General features: G+C 41.3%; 1 long non-coding RNA gene across 1 annotated transcript in view; it reads right to left on the bottom strand.

Annotated features, from left to right (window-relative positions):
* Positions 1-18,080, bottom strand: part of LOC112969859 — a 25,722-nt gene extending 7,642 nt beyond the window's left edge. Inside the window, exons 1-5 of the long non-coding RNA XR_003254815.1 lie at positions 17,933-18,080; positions 16,478-16,572; positions 15,699-15,803; positions 13,594-13,682; positions 7,054-7,260 (exon numbers count right to left, since the gene is read on the bottom strand). This is a non-coding gene — a long non-coding RNA (uncharacterized LOC112969859). The remainder of the gene's footprint in view (positions 1-7,053; positions 7,261-13,593; positions 13,683-15,698; positions 15,804-16,477; positions 16,573-17,932) is intronic.

Below are 18,080 nucleotides of genomic sequence, written 5' to 3'. Positions count from 1 at the left end.
ACAATTAGGCATTTCTCAGCCTTGAATAAAGAGCACATACCCTGCCGACCCTTTCCACCTCTGCTCCTTACCCACAGTCAGCATTCAGCCTGGCCGGCCCATAAAGGAGGAATACAGTTCTTCCATTCTTCATTTATTTCGCCCTCACACGTAACTTTGAATATAGGGATTAGAGTATTGTGTATTGGCTTTGGCTGGAGCAGCTACCCGTGGCACTGCATCCCTGAGTCTCAGTGAAGCTCTCCCCCCTCATCTGCTGCCTCCATTGTAGCTGCAGAAGCTGTGTTTCGAGCTCGCAGAACTTGCCATTATTGACTTTTTAATATATGGGATCAAAATCCTCCTAACTACCTCCTTACCCTGAGTTCCCTCTCTTCCCTAGGAACTGGTGGAGCTGAAGTTACCACTTCATCTCTAGCTTTTCAGGAACGTCTTCCCATTCCCACCCCCACAAATATAATTCAAGCAAACAGATGTGCAGCCCACAAGAAACATTTCACTGCTCAGCTCCTGCACTTACAGATTTTCTACCTGGACTGTTAGCAATCCACAGCACTGAATGATAGCTTTCCATGCACTGATAATGCCTGTCTCATTTCTGGCGAAGGAATATAAAAACATCAGACTTGAGCTCTGGCAATGTAGTGGCAAATGAAAATGCCTGCAAGATTGAACCATTAAGGAGGACAAGTGGAGGAATGCATGCTCTTGGAGGTAGGCAGGAGACAGCACTGAGCTGTGCAGGTCTTTGAAGCCAGGGGATTGTGTGGGCGTGTGATCAGAAGCAGAAACTTAGGAAGGCAGTAAATTTCAATATAGAAAATTGAGGTGCTTCAGGTACTACCGGATTAGGCAACAGCTGTGCGAAGGCTCTGAGGACTGCAGCCTTGGTTTTAGGCATCTAGAGTCTTCAGCTGTTAAAGGCTGTAGTCCCTGTGAGTTAACAATCTCTTATTTTTGCAGATGAGGCTTGATTTTGCCACTTGATATTCAATGCGTGTCATTAGCTGGCTGGTAAAATTAGTTACTGCACTTTTTTACTACATAATTTTAGAGGAGTTGTATATTGATCACAGGATTCAATTAGAAGATGTTAGACCGAAATGAAAACAATGTGGGTTCAATAGCTTATCTCTAAAATGTGAAAAGTTATCTCTAAAACCTTTACTGTTATGAAAGGAACAATCCAAATATTTATTTTAATAAGGTATATGACCACATATACTTTAAATAAAGTCAAATAATAAATATAATACTTGATCCTGATGATTAATTAGAATCTGTTAAATATGAATGAGACACCACAGGCTAAATATGATACTAATGGAAAACTATTTTCCTTTTTTTACACATCCATTTCACAAACTCTGAGCTGGTTTAGACCAGTATAATCTCTTTCCTTGTCCTAAAAATAAAGCTTCCTGTTTAAATCCTATTTTTCAGCATTTAGCCTGTCCATTTTGTTTTATATTACCTTATTTCCCCTACCTGCACCTCTTTCACTAATCTACTAAAGCCATCTTCTGAAAATATAAGTGAAACAGCACACAGTGAAGCAAAGATATTCAAGACTGTGGTTCTGAGCGTCTAATTCTTGGTGGTATACTTAATAGCTCTGGATTATGGCATACATTATGAGAAACTTGGAATATCTACATGAAACAGAGTGAGTTAAAGGCAGGTTGGCAGCCTTCCACCTGAATTTCCTTGCTTTTGACAGTCTATTAGATCTGCACAATGTGTGCTTGGCAGTCTTCTAAAGCAATCCCCAGGCTAGCAATCAAAATCAGTGTATCTATAGCTCTTTTAAGATGGCTTTTCAAACATGAGGCAAAACACTGTATGTGGAACCTGAGAGAGAGAAGCAAATCGTTTTTCCCATGAAACAGTTAATTCACTATAATAATTGCCACCGCACCACTCCTAAATCACTACCAAAGCATGTTCCATTTCATTGCTCTTCGCAATATATTTATTCATCTGCTTAACCATTTTCAGGATTGGGGCCCAATAATGTAATTAGCAGGCACTTTTGAAAAAAATTGGAAAAATATCTTCTAAAGAGCAGCTGTGCTCCTTAGCCTCATCACGCTTCCCAAGCTCCCTGGCCTGTCTTTCAGCAGTACAATGTAATCAACAGAGTGATTGAAACAGACTTTTTGGCAGCTGTCAGGCAGTCCAGGAAGAAAGGTGTTCGTTTTCAGGTGCTGAAAAATAACCAGTCTGKTTTTTTGCCCTGATTGCAAACTACTCTTTTGGTCCCAATGAAGGCCTACAGATTCTTCTGAGAGGTGGTGGCAAATGAGCTGTAATAAATGATTCCTCCTCATGTCATGAATCTGATTTTATTAGGTTATTACTATGTCAAGCCTGTTAATTTAATTCCTTTGGGGACTCTGCAAAACTTGCAAYCATAAATAAAAATGTTTAAATTGGGGTTAGAAAGAGCCAAAGGTTGTGACCTCATCCACTGAACCATCTGAGACCCACACCTCCCATCTTCACCTGCCTGTAGGTACGATCAGATCAAAGTGCCCTCTAGCAAACTGTTGTATACTTTTTTCAGCATCGCTGACATTGAGACAGAGAGCTGGCCTTCTTGGCACCTCTTTCTCTAGAGAAAACAGCTTGGCATGGTATTCAGGTGGCAGGTGGATTTGAAAAGCCTTAGTCACAATGTACCTTTGTGCCAAAATAAATTCATCTCAGCTGGGGCTTCCCACAGAGGACAGACTTACCCAGGTGGAGGACGCTGACAGGAGGGAAGCTGGAAGTGGTGGTTCAGGAGCCCAATCAACAGTGATTAGGATGGCCCACAAGAAATGCTACTCGCAGTACATGTCAGAAACCCCCAGTGACTACAGAAGTGTTGCATTGCTCATGACGCAAGGGGAGTCTTCCCTTGCTGGCCTGGAGATGCCTTGGCAGAAGGCTCAGCAGACACCTGCACATCAGGCACACTTGTGAGAAGAAGCATGTGCCAAAACAAGACCCAAAAATGCCACTGCTGCACAACTTCAAAAAAGTAGCCAGAAGAAAAGCTCCTTTCTGGGAGGCAACCTGACATAATAATGAACAGAAAACCCAACATTCTTGGTGATAAAACAGCAAAAGTTCCTGGTGTTTAGTGCTCTGAGACCCAATGCGCATATCAATTGGAAAGAAAGGAGAAGACAAAACATGGAGGAGACCAAGAGGAATGCAAAAGAGGGTTTGGAAAAGTCTTCAGGCCCCTGTGGATTTCACAAGAGTGGAAAGAGAACTGCAGGCAAATCTTCAATAGCGGTCTGCCCACTAGAGCCACAGCTAGCCAAGAAGATCAAATCCATGGACTTGCGTGGGGTTGTTCCTCCTCAGGTGCAGGACTTGGCATTTCCCTTTGTTGAACATCATGGTTCCTGTTGGCCCATTTCTCCAGCCTGTTGAAGTCCCTCCAAATGGCAGCACAACCATTTTGCTGCATGTATCAATCATTCCTCCCAGTTTTGTGTCATCTGCAAGCTTGCTGAGGGCGCACTCTGTCCTATTATCCAGGTCATTAAGGAAGATGTTAAGCAGTACTGGCCCCAGAATCGAACCCTGGAGGGCACCGCTAGTGACTGGCCCTCAGCTAGACTTTGTGTCACTGATCTCAACCCTTTGAGCCTGGCAGTAAAACCAGTTTTCAGTCCACCTCTCTGTCCATTTATCTAGGCCATACTTCATCATTTCTCTGTGTGGCTGTTATAGGAGATTGCAACAAAAGCCATGCTAAAGTGAAGCTAAACCTCATTCACTGCTTCCCCCTTAAACACCAAGCCAGTTTTCCGTTGTAGGAAGCTATCAGGTTGGTCAAGCATGATTTCTTGTTCATAAAGCCATGCTGACTACTGCCAATCAGCTTGCCCTTAATATATTTGGAAATGGTTTCCAGGAGGATTTGCTTCATCACCTTCCCAGGGATTGACGTGAGTCTGACTGGTCTGTAGTTCTCTGGATCCTCCTCCCTGCCTTTCTTGGACATACAAATGACATTTGCTTTCTACTAGTCCTCAGGAACTTCCCTTGATCATCACGACCTTTCAAAGAAAATTGAGAATGGCCTCGCAATGACATTAGCCAGCTCCCTCAGCGCTTGTAGGTGCATGCCATCAGGTCCAATGGACTTGTGTAAGTCCAGATTGTTTAAAAGTTCCCTAACCTGATTCTTCTCTGCTGAGGGTAAGTCTTCCTTGCTCCAGACTTTCCCACTGGTCTTTGGGCCCAGGATTGCTGAAGGGAAGTCTTGCCAGTAAAAACCAAGGCAAATAAAGCATTGAGTACCTTGGTCTTTTCCATGTCCTTTGTCACCAGCCCCCCCTTGCCCCAATCAGCTGTGGGCCCACATTTTCACTAGTCTTTCTTTTGCTGCTGGTACACTGTAGAAGCCATTCTTGCTGCCCTTCACTTCTCTTGCCAGCTCCAGCTCCAGGCAGGCTTCAGCCCATCCCTGCTGCTCAGCTGCTGTTTCTATATTCCTCCCAGGTCACCCGTCCCTGCTTTCACCTCTTGTATACTTCCTTTTTATCTTTGAGTTTTGTCACGCTCTCCTTGATCATCCATGCAAGCCTCCTGCCACCTTTGATTGATTGATTTTCCGACCATTATGGTGTATGAATCTTGAGCATGGTGATCCTTGAAAATCAACTGTCTTTCCTGGACCCTTCTTCAGGGCCATATTCTATGGGATTCTTCTAGGCAGATTCCTGTACAGGTGGAAGTCTGATCTCCTGAAGTCCACGGTTGTGATCCTACTATTTGCCTTGTTCCCACCTTGCAGGATCCTGAACTCCACCATCTTATGGTCACTGTAGGGGCTGTGTCTATCTCCACATTCCCAAATAGTTCTTCCTTGCTTGTAAGTATGAGGTGCAGCAGAGCACGTCTGCTCCTCCATCACTTGTGTCATCAGTGCACTTCAGAAACCTCCTGAATTGCTTCTGTCCTGCTGTGTTGTACCTCCAGCAGATACTGGGGTGGTTCAAGTTCCTCAAGATAACAAGAGCCTACAATTATGAAGCTTCTTCCATTTGCATGAAGAAAGCCTCATCTGTGGCTTCCTGATCAGGTGGTCTGTAACAGACACCCCCACAATGTCACCCACATTGGTCTACCCTCTAATCCTCACCCATGAGCTCTCAGCTGGCTCTCAGTTGGCTCCCATGGCAAAAGACAATTTATTTTCAAATGCAAGTTTGCATTTTTAATCCTTTTTATTAGTTAGTAGGAAGGCAATCTTTCACATGTTTATATCAGATCAAAATCTAAGCTTTCGCTTTGCTTTCTAAAGACACACAAGTGTTTCAAATTGGTGTTTTCTCATTCCTAACCAAAAATACTGGAGAGTAAGAGAAGACAAGAGCGTGAAATAAGTCTTGTTTACTGCTAAGCTTTTTCAATGATACAAAGAAATACTCACCATATTTCTGCTAGTTATATCTCCTAAGTAAACCACAGCATTCATCTGAGGAGCCCAAATTTGAATCTCTCTGTGCCAAGATGTCAAGATAGTTCACCCCTAGGCAGAGCTCCATGCATTCCCACTGCTCCCTCATGTACAGAGCAACTCCCCTTCTTGCTGTCCCAGCTTCTCCTTCCTAAAGAGCCTGTACCCATCCATAGCAGCACTTCAGTTATGTGAGCTATCCCACAACATCGCTGTGATCCCAATGAGATCATATACCTGCAGCTGCATGCAGACCTCTAACTCCTGCTGTTTGTTCCCCATGCTGCGTGCATTAATGTACAGGCACTTGGTTATGATCTCCAGAAAGAGTGTGAGACCCTCCCCATCATTCCTAGTTTAAAGCTCTCTTCACCAGGTAGGCCAGCCTGCTGGCAAAGATGCTTTTGTCCCACTTGGTCAGGTGGATCCTATCCCTTCCTAGCAGCCTCTGATTCTCAAAGAGGGTCCCATAGTTGTAATCCTGTTATTGGATTCCTGTTGTTGACACCAGCTGCACAACCAGCAGCTGTTGACACACTGGATCCATCCACTCTTCCTCCTCAAGCCCTTCCCCCTCACTGGCAGGATTGAGAAGAAAACCACCTGAGCCCCCAAGCCATTGGCCCCTGCCCCAAGGGCCATATAGTCACTCTCACTACCTTCCAGGTCTCCCCTGGCAGTATCGCTGGTGCCCATGTGGAAGAGCCAGCAGGGTGTCTGAGGCCAGACAAACCTCAGCAGTTTCTCCACAACCTCCTGGATCCAAGCCCCTGGCCAGCGGCAAACCTCCCTAGGCTGCAGGTCAGGCTGGCAGATGGGGGCCTCTGTCCCTGCAGCAGGAGGTCTCCCACTGCCATTACTCACCACTACCTCCTGGTGCTGCTGTGGGGCTCAGGCTTGGCCAGCTCAGGTGCTTCATTGGACACAGCTCCCAAGGCACTAAAGCTGCCCTGTAGCAGAGGAGGAGCAGCAGGAGCTGCCCTCCTGGTGCCAGCAGTCACCAGCTTCCAGCCTTTGTCTTCCTGGGAGTCTCCATGTGCCAACCCAATAAGCACAGACTCTGCCTGCACTCCTTCGGAACAGCCAGGGGTTTGGGCTTTTCAAGCTGCAGGGTCTCAGAGAAGCTTGCACATCCTGGATGGCTATGGGGACACCTGATCATCAGCAGTTCCTCTGTCCTCCAAGTCCAAAGACTTGCTGAGTCGAGGGAGCGGGGGAACCTGACAGGCCCAGCACTGTTAAGTACACATCCTCTGCACTCCTGACTTCAGACCTGCAACCCTTACTCGCTCCATCCTTAAACACCACCCGTACACAGTCTCCATATGCCCCATATACCCAACATCTCTTAGTTCTCCTCTGAACATGTGAAAGTCTAGCTGTTCTCGGACCGTTCATGTTTGCTACCTCCTGCCCTGTGAAAGCGCAGAGCTGTCCCAAAGCTACCAATACTCCTCTTGCTCAAGCCCTGATGCACAGGCTGCAAGGAAGCTCCAAAACTCTTGATGAACTGAAGTGAGGCACAGGCTAGCAAGGCTGAGAAGCACTGCCCTAGCCTTCATGATCAGTGGACTGTTGGAAAAACTTACCTTCTTTCTCCCCTTTGTTCATTTTCATAGGTCTTATGGGTTGCATAACACTGTTGTGATGTTCTCCAAATCCATGGTAAAAGTTTAATTTTCTTTTTCCATGAGCTGCAACATCCACTTCAGAGGTTTTCTCCTGGRTTCTATGACTCTGCCATAAAATGGGATTCTGCCAAATTCTCTTTCCTGTTTCTGGTATCATCATCTTTCCTAGAAACATATATTCAAATAATAAAGGAAGTCAGAAACAGCCATAATGACATCCTCTTATTTGTGCAATGATGGTCATTTTAGAATCTAATTGTTCTTCTAGTGGGACAGTAATACAGGGCTTACTTTACAGTCTAGAAAAATCTGAAATTAATTGTACTGTCTCATTCTCTGCCTTTCAGTACTGGAGCTGAGAGGATTGCTCCACTGTAGAACCCAGAGCACAGCTAACACGTATTTCACATATGAATTGAACTTAAGAGAAACGCACAGATCAGGGGAAGCACGAAAATCTCACCTGTTGAACTATCCATAAAGCTCATAATAAATGTAAAGAATCTTATGGTTAATCTCCAGAAGTTTTACCTTTTAGTAAATAATTGAATATCCCCAATGCTTTGTGGGAAAAAAAAATCCCTATTAAAACTATTCAGAGTAGCATATTCTTTGAAATTACTGACCATTACCAGTAAATTTAGAAAAATCAGTATTTACTATTTACACATGGTTTTATTTTCAGGGGTTTTCTTTTAACTATTTAAGCATTTAACTTCCACAGCAATGCAGTCTTAAAATGGACACTGCTCTGAATTTTCCATAGGAAGCATTTTAGTTCATCTGCTGTTCAACATAACTGAAAATGCACCTTCCTCTAGTGGCTCAAACTGGTCCTTTAAATATCGGGGAAGAGAATGAACATTTTCCCCTCCATCTTTTACCATATATTACTCCCAATGATATATTAAACCCTAATTATAAAAATGCATCTCTTTCTTATCAGAAGATTTAAAATGAGAATAAAGGGCCAAAGAAAGCATGCACTGTTACAGAGACTAAATGATTTAAAGTAAATTTACTAAATAAAATGAAGCTTAGTAAATAAAATAGCTTTCACTTTAAGCAATACTTTCAGACTAACAAATTGGTCAGTGGCTCACTTGTACAAACACTTCCTCTTTTCACTTTCTAAAATCACATTAAAAGACAAAAATAATAAAGCATTTAGTAATTAAGAAACGTTCTTAGAAATACTAAAGCATTTGAAAGATGTGAAACACATAAGCAAGCAACTACAGTTGCTGCCATAGGGCTGTTTCTTGGTCATTGTGTGAGGAGAAGAAATAATCACGAAGAAGAAATGAGGATAATCCATAAGAATCTGTCTTTTCAAACACGTTCCACTTAATCAACAGGCATGGCAGCAGAGACTAAAATTAAGATCCAACATCTGTGCTTAATAAGTATGGTAAATTATTCCCTCTAACCATTTTTATTGAAATGACAGACCAAAGCAATTTTTAATACAATGCAGAATACTTGGTGCAAATGGTGTCCAAAGAGAATAACTCAGTAATTCATTGAAATACTTCAGTGATAATTTAAAGACTACTAGCTCCTACCACAGCCACTACTGAGGCAGACCTTTGCTAGTCCGTGCAGCTGTGGGAGACGCAGTGTGAGGAGGAGAGCTCAGGAAGCAGCGAGTAAGCAGCACCCGAGGGACAGCCATGACATCCCCACATCTGCTGTGAAGCACCAACCTCAGGAGACCTGCCTTGGTGGGGGGCGGGGGAGTGTAAAAGCTTTTTGGGTAGCTTTGCGACCTCTCACTGCTTTCCTTATGGGGGCAGAAAGGCTATGTCTGCGTTAGCACGCAGTGCGGTGCAGCAACACTCTCGCGGAGCAGGGAGGTTACTTGAGCCAAATGTCAGCGTGCTCCTGTGGCTGGATGCTCACAGGGGCTGGCGTGCGTTAGGTGCTGTCCTGGAGCGTGTCTTCCTGGTTAGCGTCACCTGAAAGGAATCAAGTCTGTGCGGAGCGAGACTGCTCTACCGTGCAAATCACAGTGCAGTAAGCGGAGGGAATCAGGAGACCACTTCAAAGACTCATTCCTTACCCGAACTAAGCTCCTATTGTAGATGGAGGGGGTGTTTGCTAAGTATTTCACATTTTCTTAAAGTTTCTGTACCTCCACAACGAAAACATCCTGTACCTGGCTCAAAAGAATCTGAGCAAAGTTTGGGACTCAAACCTTTTAAGCCACAGTTATAAAAGTTTTGAGTTTCTGAAAACAACAAGCCAGAAATGACAGCAGGTATTTCCGGACAATAGGATCTGAAAAATATGACAAAACAAACCAAGCTGTTTTTTCCTTACTGGACTTCCAAGAAAAGATTATTTCCATTAATAACGCAGAATTTCCTTTGATATTTTACTAATTTGCTATTCTATTATCCAAAATCTCAAATTCCTTGGTATCTAGAATCTCCAAATCCAGGCGGCCAAATGGATATTACTCAGCCAAGTGTAATGATTGACTTGTGGATGCTGAGGATATCTATTCACCCTGTAGTAATTCCAATTATTCAAGATGGTGCAGTTGAAGAATCAGAACTACTACAAGGCGAATAACTTCCCTTAGCATCCACAAGTCTGCTGCTTTAGGGGGAAGGTTGTTTTTTGTTTTGTTTAAGGAGTCATAACAACTCATCTGTGTCTAAAGTCCCTGGCTCCTCTCCAGGTTGCCGCTGGAGAACAGGAAGGTCCCAAAGCTCCCAGGAAGCCTGACTGGAGGGGCAGACCATGGGAGTCAGGAGACTCCCAGCTGCCACAGGGCACCTGCAGCTGTGCACTGAACTCCTGATGGGTGACTTTGGAGCAACTTTGTACAGAAATGGCTGGAAATGAGATTTTTCAGCTGTGTCTGTGGAACAGTGGTTTTATGGCCAGTCTCCCAAACTTGATATCTGCCTTGCAACTATGTTTAGTGCTTGGCAAAGGTCAAAAGATTTGCTGCCTTACAGATTTATTGGGTTGTCACACTCGTAAAGCAGATGCAAGATACACTGCAGTAATCGGCCACAACGTCTGGTGAAACAGTAGCTAACTAATTCAAGAAACTACTTTCCACAGATGATGCCAACTATATAGCCCAAAGGTTGCTTTCTCTGTCATTCCGTGTAATTTTGGCACCCGAGAATACCAGTGTATTTACGTGTGGGACACCAACAAGGCCAATAACCAGTTCAGTTGCAAGATTACATTCAGCCACTCTCCATCTCTATAACAGATGGGAAGAGAGAACCCAGAGGAGGTGGTGGCTGTTTTGCATTTGTTCTCTCACAGAAATGCAGGCAGGAGTTGCACTCGTGACACTCATGGCCACGTCTGCTCCAAAAAGCTACAGGAGAAGCAATCTTCTCAGAACAACACTACTGCACTGGGATTCTTAGGCTGAACTATAAAATTTTAATTCAGTGTAGTGCTCCAGTTTTGAGGCATGGGAAAAAAGGGGACGAGGACTGCACACGAGTTTCTATCGCAGAGGACCAGGACCATATTTACATGCTGCCCCTTTCTGACATTTGCAAACTGAGGCATAACCCAAACAGGTCTCTGTTAATATGTCTGCTTTTAACTTCCTCGTTTGACTGCTCACAGCTGCTGAGTATTTTATTTTTAAGTGAAGAGCCAATGAAGAGCCTCGGTTTGGTAATCAGAATTCCCACAGACTAACTCTTTTTCTGACAAGCGAAGAAACTGCTCCCCACCTCCCGGCTTGCCCATACAGGAGCGCTGGCACAGGCAGTGTTGCTTCCTGGCTGCAACCTGAGGTCATTCCTGTAAGGCTCAGCAATGAGCTATGAAAAGGAATCAGAAAGGCCAAGAGATCTGAATCAGCCCTGATGGTTGAAAGAAGATATTAAGGGATAAAGAAGCACCAAATTAATTATGATATTTGGAAGCATCAGGTGGGGATAAAGATGCACAACCAATAAAATGCCCTAATTAAAGTATTCTGGTGTTCAAAAACAACAGCCATTAAAGACATCACTATTAATTGATGCATGTCTCAGGTCCCCCAGTGTTATGCTGGAATAATACCAACTCATCTCATGAAAGATAGGTTTTAAAGTGTTTGTGATACCAAACTGAGCGCATCACAGTGCGCCCAAGAAGAAATGATTAGTTTTGTAATCTGTATAGAACTTAGAGTGCATCTTGTGATCGTACACTGAATAATAATAAAAGAAACACTGAATAACTATATACTTGGTGCTTACCATCTACTCTCCACAGTGAATGAAGTGGGGTTCCCTAGAACCTAGAACTCTGTTATTAAAATTGCATTATAAGGATGGTATACAGGGGTCTGAATTAAGATTTGAAAGCAAACTTGATTTTGGAATGTCCTAACTTTTGAGTGATTCACATGCAAATGTGAAGTTACTCATACATTCATGAAAGACATTTTGAAAATATTCTGACATCTAAAAATATTCTTGCCTCAGTTTTGAATGTTTACTGTACACTGACTGAAAGGATTTCTTTTGTTAATGGTAGGCACTTAGTTCACCTGCTTATTCTGTATGTTATTACACTACAAACCCATATATTAAGCCTTTAGGTTATAAACTAAAAAAGAACTTGACTCATAGTTAATAAGCAAAACTAAAATGAATAATTCCAATGTATTTTTTTAATTATGGAAGCATTGGTTGTGGTTCTAATAGTAAGGTTTGAGTTGAGTTTTATACTTAAATAACATTTTGATCTTCCTATTATGTATTAAGAATAAATTTCCACCAAATTACAAGAGTGATCCTTAAGTACAGATGGAATATTCCAAAATTCAAAAGTAAATTGGATAATTTACAAGTAAATTGATGCTTTAAGATGCATAATGCTTCCTGGTTTTCAAGACTGCAATTTAAAATAACACAAACTCTTTAAACTTGACACATTCTCCCATCGTCTCTTAAGCTATGACAGAGCAACTAGTTATTTGGGTTTTTTTTTCCACTTGCAGTCAAGATTATGGAGCTTATATAGAATTTAGAACTGAAGAAGAGCAGTATCTGATCTTTTGAGGCTACAGCCTTGGACTTCACAAAGGTAACATTATTTCAAGACATATAAATATTTGCAGACTGTAATAATTTGGCATACTGTCCCTTTCAGAAAATTTCATATCCATTTGTTCTAGTAGTCTTGTTATATTCTTGTCTAAGTGTAAATATCATCCACTTTATAATGGACTCTTTTAATTAAAACAGAGTGAGGAAGTTTATCAAAGATTCTATAGTAACATACCAGATAAAATGGGAATTTGTGCATTAAAAACTTGACCTGAACTTGATGGAATAGTGGAGGACCCATAGCATAAACTGTTCCATTTCTAGGGGTCTGCTAGCTATGGATATACACTGTGAGGATCCCTCTCTCTTCAATTCCTGGTTAGAGGTTGTCCCAATACAATGCCTTTGAAGGGAAGAATACAGTTTTAAAGCACCAAAACAAGAAAATGCAGCACTTCAAGCACGTTTTTTTTTTTTTTTTTTCATTAAAAGCTGATAATGAAATATCTCTTTCCTGAACATGTTTTCTCTTTAATGTTAAGGTTAATGAGTAACTGGATCCTAACTCTTCAGATGTAATTATTTGGAATTTGACATGACTTAGGGAACACTTAAGATCTTGGGAGATAAGAGTAATTTTCCAATCTTGTTTACTTTCATACTAGGAAAAAGAGACAGGATTAGAGCATACCCTTCTAGATTTGATGGTTTTCATTGATTTCAGTGAAATAGAATTACACTGTTTTGTATTGCAGATCTTTTAAAACTGATCTCTTACTTATTCGATTCTGAAAAGAGAATCTGTTCCCAGATTTCATTATACAAAGAGAAGCATCACCCCCCCAAAAAATCTAATTTTTACATTAAAATGTAAAATAGAAAGCTGTTATATTAACAACTTCTTTGCAAACAGTGCCAAAAAAGAGTAGACGGTTCCAGAAAAGAGAACTGAAAGGCACTTAAGGCCATGGACTTCTGATAATCTTATTATGGATTCTGCATGCTATAGTAGCTGTGTGTGCAGTTCAGTGATCCACTACATTTCATGGTTCCAAGATTCACTAGACAGCACATATTTAGCCTACTGATAGGCACAGATAGTTACACAGARTATGTTCTGAAGTATCTCAGAAACTTCTACTGAAAGATTAAATCAAGCTTTACTTAAAAGAAAGATGGTTTGATAAGCTCACATATATCAAGCTTCAAAGATCTCTTTGTGCCTCTGTGGTTTACAAGCAATGTTAAAGAAACTTTTGTTAATGTCAGTTCTTCTGTACACCACAGATACAGGCAATTATCAGTGCTAGGGTTAATGCAAACCAAAAGCAGTAGCTAGTTTTAAGTGAGGATTGAGAAGATTCGTTTCCAAATGTTCCAATTACTTCAGCAAATATCAAAATTATTGCAATTAAAAGTCAGTTGAGGTCTTAGAGTACAGGAGGAATAAAAGCTGCTCTGATTCATTTCTTACATGTGATCAGTGGTATGTGATTTTCTGACATCATTTCAGGATGTTTATCTTCAGAGAAGACAGACTCAAAACTGGGCTTGTTGAAACACCTGTGACAAATAAAATATTTAACTTTAGCAAACAAATAGTAATAGTATTACTCCAAGCACAATGAAACACACATGTTCTTTGGGCTTCAGCCTTAGTGTATGAACTCAGCCCAGATTTATATTTCAGCTTTCTGACTGGACCAAAAGTTTATATTTTAAAAAGCAAAACTCTTAAAGTCTTGCTTCAGAGATTTCAGTAATTCTTCAATAGTTATGTATTCTCCATTTCACTTTCAGTAAAGTCCACTAGGCGACTTTGACAGTAGCTGCTCTTAGAGTGACTACATTTCAATCTTAGTATTTCACCCACCATTAAACAACTTTGACAAGCTGTCGAACTGTCAAAAATAGGGCAATTGCAACATTAGGCAGCATCTGTATTAAACACTTTGAAGGGCGGTAAAGCTTAAGCCAAAGGGTAACATCTCCGGCGCATTCTGGTTTAACCAGTTCTAGCAGTTTTGCCAGCTCCTTGTTAACAGCTTAAGAACAGACTTGCAGCATACCTCACCCTCTCTTGCTCACCTTCATTCCTCTACATGTTTTTCAGCCTGACTGTTATTATATTAAGCCCTCAATTTAGTTGTAAAATCAGATGTGGACTGTCCATTAATTATTTCCCAAGACCACATCTGGCTGTGCCGAATTTTAGATATAATGCATGAATAACTTTTCCCTCAGCATGTCCCCTTTTTCCTCTTCTCCACATGCTCTCTGGGTGGATTTTGGGGAGGAGCAGCCTGCCTGGACTTCCAAAACCCTCACCAAAATGAGAACTCAAGCTTTGATTTTACAGGGCCGCGCAGGCTTCGCCAAGCACAGCAGTCAGCCAGGAGCAAGGACGGGTGTTGGCAGTCAACAGAAACAGCAGCACGTTCAAAAATGAAACTGCAGAGCAGCTGCAGGCTACGAGCATGAGTGCACTGAGTTAGAGGCCTTGGAGAAAAGGAATTGGAGGGTGCAGTTATAATGGGTCTGGCAGAAAACTGGGGTAGGACTGGGCAGACAGATTAAGAAGCAGTAGAGAGGTGAGGAAGAGAAGAAGGTAGGGGAGAGAGGTGGAGAGAAGGGCTCCCCATACAAAGGTACACTGCCGTCCTGCTAGCAATACCTTCCTTTTTGTTGATGCAAACATGGTACCTCAAACTATCAGAGATCAGCTGTGTTAATTCCCAGATCCTACAGTTAGTTTCACTAATTTCCTTGAGTCTGGGATTAATATTTCTGGCAGAAAAMCCTAAACAGAAAAATATTTCACATGGGTTTTAGTCATTATTATGTATTTTCACTGGCTTTCATTTGTAACCTCCATACAAAAAGCTACTATGTTGTATTAAAAATTTGCAAATCAGTTCCAGAATAGAGCTGGTACAGCTGGATTAATTTTCTTAATAGGAATGTGCCCATTCTGTGGTTTCCCAACCAGCTCTGGCTCATGGCCCATTCCTTGCAGACCTCTTCACCAGAGGCCCTTCAAATGTGGCCCTGGGTTGACCTGGGCAATGCGTGAATTGTTCTGGCAGCCTGTGTCCTGCCACCCTTTTCCAAAACACTCCGTAGTACTTTGCAGCCATGTGGTTGAGAGCAAATGATCAGTATCTTCTACACGTTCAGTCATGTAACACAGCACATGTGCTGCCGAGAAACACGTTTGGAGGGTAAGGTAAAATAGATACATACTGCCTGACTGCTGATGGGCCATCATTTGGGCAAGGGATACCATGTACTTTAGTCTCATGATAGCAGAGGTCTAGTTGTACAGAAACTTGCATATGAGGCCACGTTACCTGCTGTGGCCAAAGGTTGTGCGACACAAAGATTAAGCAATTAATCAAGGTTCAAAGAACAGCTACCTCAGATATAATTTATAGATATTAATGTAGAACATAACATGGCTACATTTTTCCTTGTAGCTAAAATAAGAGGAGTGCAATGAATTGAACTTCGATTAAATAGACTGGGTTACAGTCAGGTCTCAGGTGTTGGGTAAACATAGAATTATCATTAATCACTTACCTTTCAAGTTTCTTCATAAAACCCAGATAGCATTATATACCTCAAAGGACTATTGCTCAGTTTACTTTCTGTGAATGACTTGGAGATTCATGGAGAGAAACCACACTGTATAATAGAAGATGACAAATTAGAAATACAATTTTGATAATCCACAATAAATGCATGCAGGTTTTCTATGCCTAATTAATTCATTTTATGTAAATGATGACATTCTGGAGTAAACTGAAAAGCAGGCACTTAATCAAGACTTACCCCTTTTCTTTAAAACAATATGTCCTCCTCCCAATTTTTCCTACAGAACATGTCATATAGAATATGAGCACATATCTGATTTTTTTAATTTATCCTGTTCCTATATTTTAAGTGGGAATTGTATTGATATATACATTAAAAGCCTAATGCTTTCTCAACATTAGACTGTAAAACAAAGTAAGCAGCTTCCACGATTGGTTTATGAAAAGATTCTACAAATAACAATTTAAAAAAGGAATATTATCTTCTTTGCATATTGACTATTTCTAAACCTATCATTTTCTTTTGAACAGGACAATAGCACTTCTTTCTTTTTTATGCAAATTAACTGTCATCATTAAAGGTCATTATTTGCCCCAAAGCAATTTTTCACTTGTTTATAACTTCAAAAATAATAAAACAATAGCAACCAATTAATAACTTAGAGTAATAGTGGTGGGGGAGGGAGCGGCAACTATGTGCCAGAAACATTCAAAAATATATATTTTTTAGTATTAGCCATATCTAAAGGAAACTTTTTTACTGACCTCACACAATGGGCTGGCACAGGGATGGGTAGATCAGAATGTCCTCCCCTATACTCAGTTACTCTCAACTCAGTATCTCAAAAAGAACAACTGGACTACAGAGAAAAATGAAAAGGAAGGTAAGAAACAAATCACGAACTCCAGAATCCCTTTTTCTTTCTGTTCCTAGCAGCGTCTCACACAATTGTATTTCTCAGATATAGCTTTTGGAGCCCTTCACACTAATAAAAGCTTCAGTATAAAGTTTTAAGAACACAGCGTAACTTCCAAGTGCAACCATAATTTGTATACTGCTTGTTGGAAGAATGAACAGAACTGCTAGTAACAGCATCACATACCCTGTCCCAGCATAGTTCAGTAAAGCAAACTTTCATCAGTACAAGTGGACAACTCCTAACAGGTGTCTGTTATCCACTTGAATAGTCTTCGTATAGAGGCAGCTACTCTTTAAGATTTTGACAATGAAGACATGCATTGTCTACAAGATTTATTTCTGTAAAGGTAAAAATAAGAGCACTGCATTTCACCCGTAGAATATAAAAGAAACTAGGATTCAGTTAATTTTCTATTCAAATAAAACTTGACCAGGCAGAAACTTGTAATACAGTGCCCCATCAGGAAAAAAAGCTGTATGAGGATGATTCTCCCTTACTGACTTTTAATCTTCCCACCTTCTCAGGTAAGGGTATGGTCCAAAAAAGCCACTGTCACTGAACACTGAGCCACTAACACTAAACATGGACTAAACATTAACAGTCCACTGGAGACTGAAACAGCACTCCTCAAAAATGCATCACAACTACAATACTTCACAGGGATTTTACACCTTAAATGAAAAAGCTCTTCAGCAAAACAGTAAGGGCTGCTGAAGTAACAAGTAGCACTGAGCTGTAATATCTGTGATCCATTGGTTGATGATGGAACAAGTTGATCAAGATTGAGAGGCAGCAGACGTACATCATCCAAGCCATTCAGCCTAGGCAGGCAGCCCATCACTTTTCATAGGAGTGACATTTTTCTGCAGAAACAGTCATCCTGCTGCTGTTGGTGCTTGACTGCTCTGCAAGTCCTGCACTTGACAGCACTGAGCATCCCTCAGAAACCAGAGGCTGTTTGAGTGCAGCTTTGATACAAGGACATTCATGCTGAAGATCAAAACGGGGAAAACACTGAATACAAACAGGTAAATAGTGATGCCAACACAATGGCAGATGAGCTAATGGTAACCAGTCAGAGAATACATTTCTGTCCTTAAAACTCATAGCAGCAATGCATTTTTTAAATGTGCCTTTTCAGACAGACCACCAAAATACTTGTTTTAAGTAGTACTAGAGATGGCAGACTAGAAATATTTAACATGACTGAGATGGAAATCTCAAGACTTCCATGCGTGGTAGATGAAACAAATGAATCTATCAAGAGCACGAGTTCTCTTGAAGCCACCAGATTTCTTACCTCCTAAAACATCTTGTAGATGGCAACATTAAGATTTGAAGCAAGAGGCTGTTGTCAAATGGATGCTTCAGAACCAGACACAGTTCTCACAGACTTTCCATTACAAAAGAACAAAATAGAGATCAAGTCTGCATGCAAGGAAAATGAA

Source organism: Apteryx rowi, unplaced genomic scaffold (assembly GCF_003343035.1).
Source record: "Apteryx rowi isolate R43461 unplaced genomic scaffold, aptRow1 scaffold_370, whole genome shotgun sequence".
In the NCBI taxonomy this organism is placed as follows: Eukaryota; Metazoa; Chordata; class Aves; order Apterygiformes; family Apterygidae; genus Apteryx; species Apteryx rowi.
The sequence above is the reverse complement of the archived record's forward strand: the minus strand, read 5'-3'. Positions and strand labels throughout refer to the sequence as shown.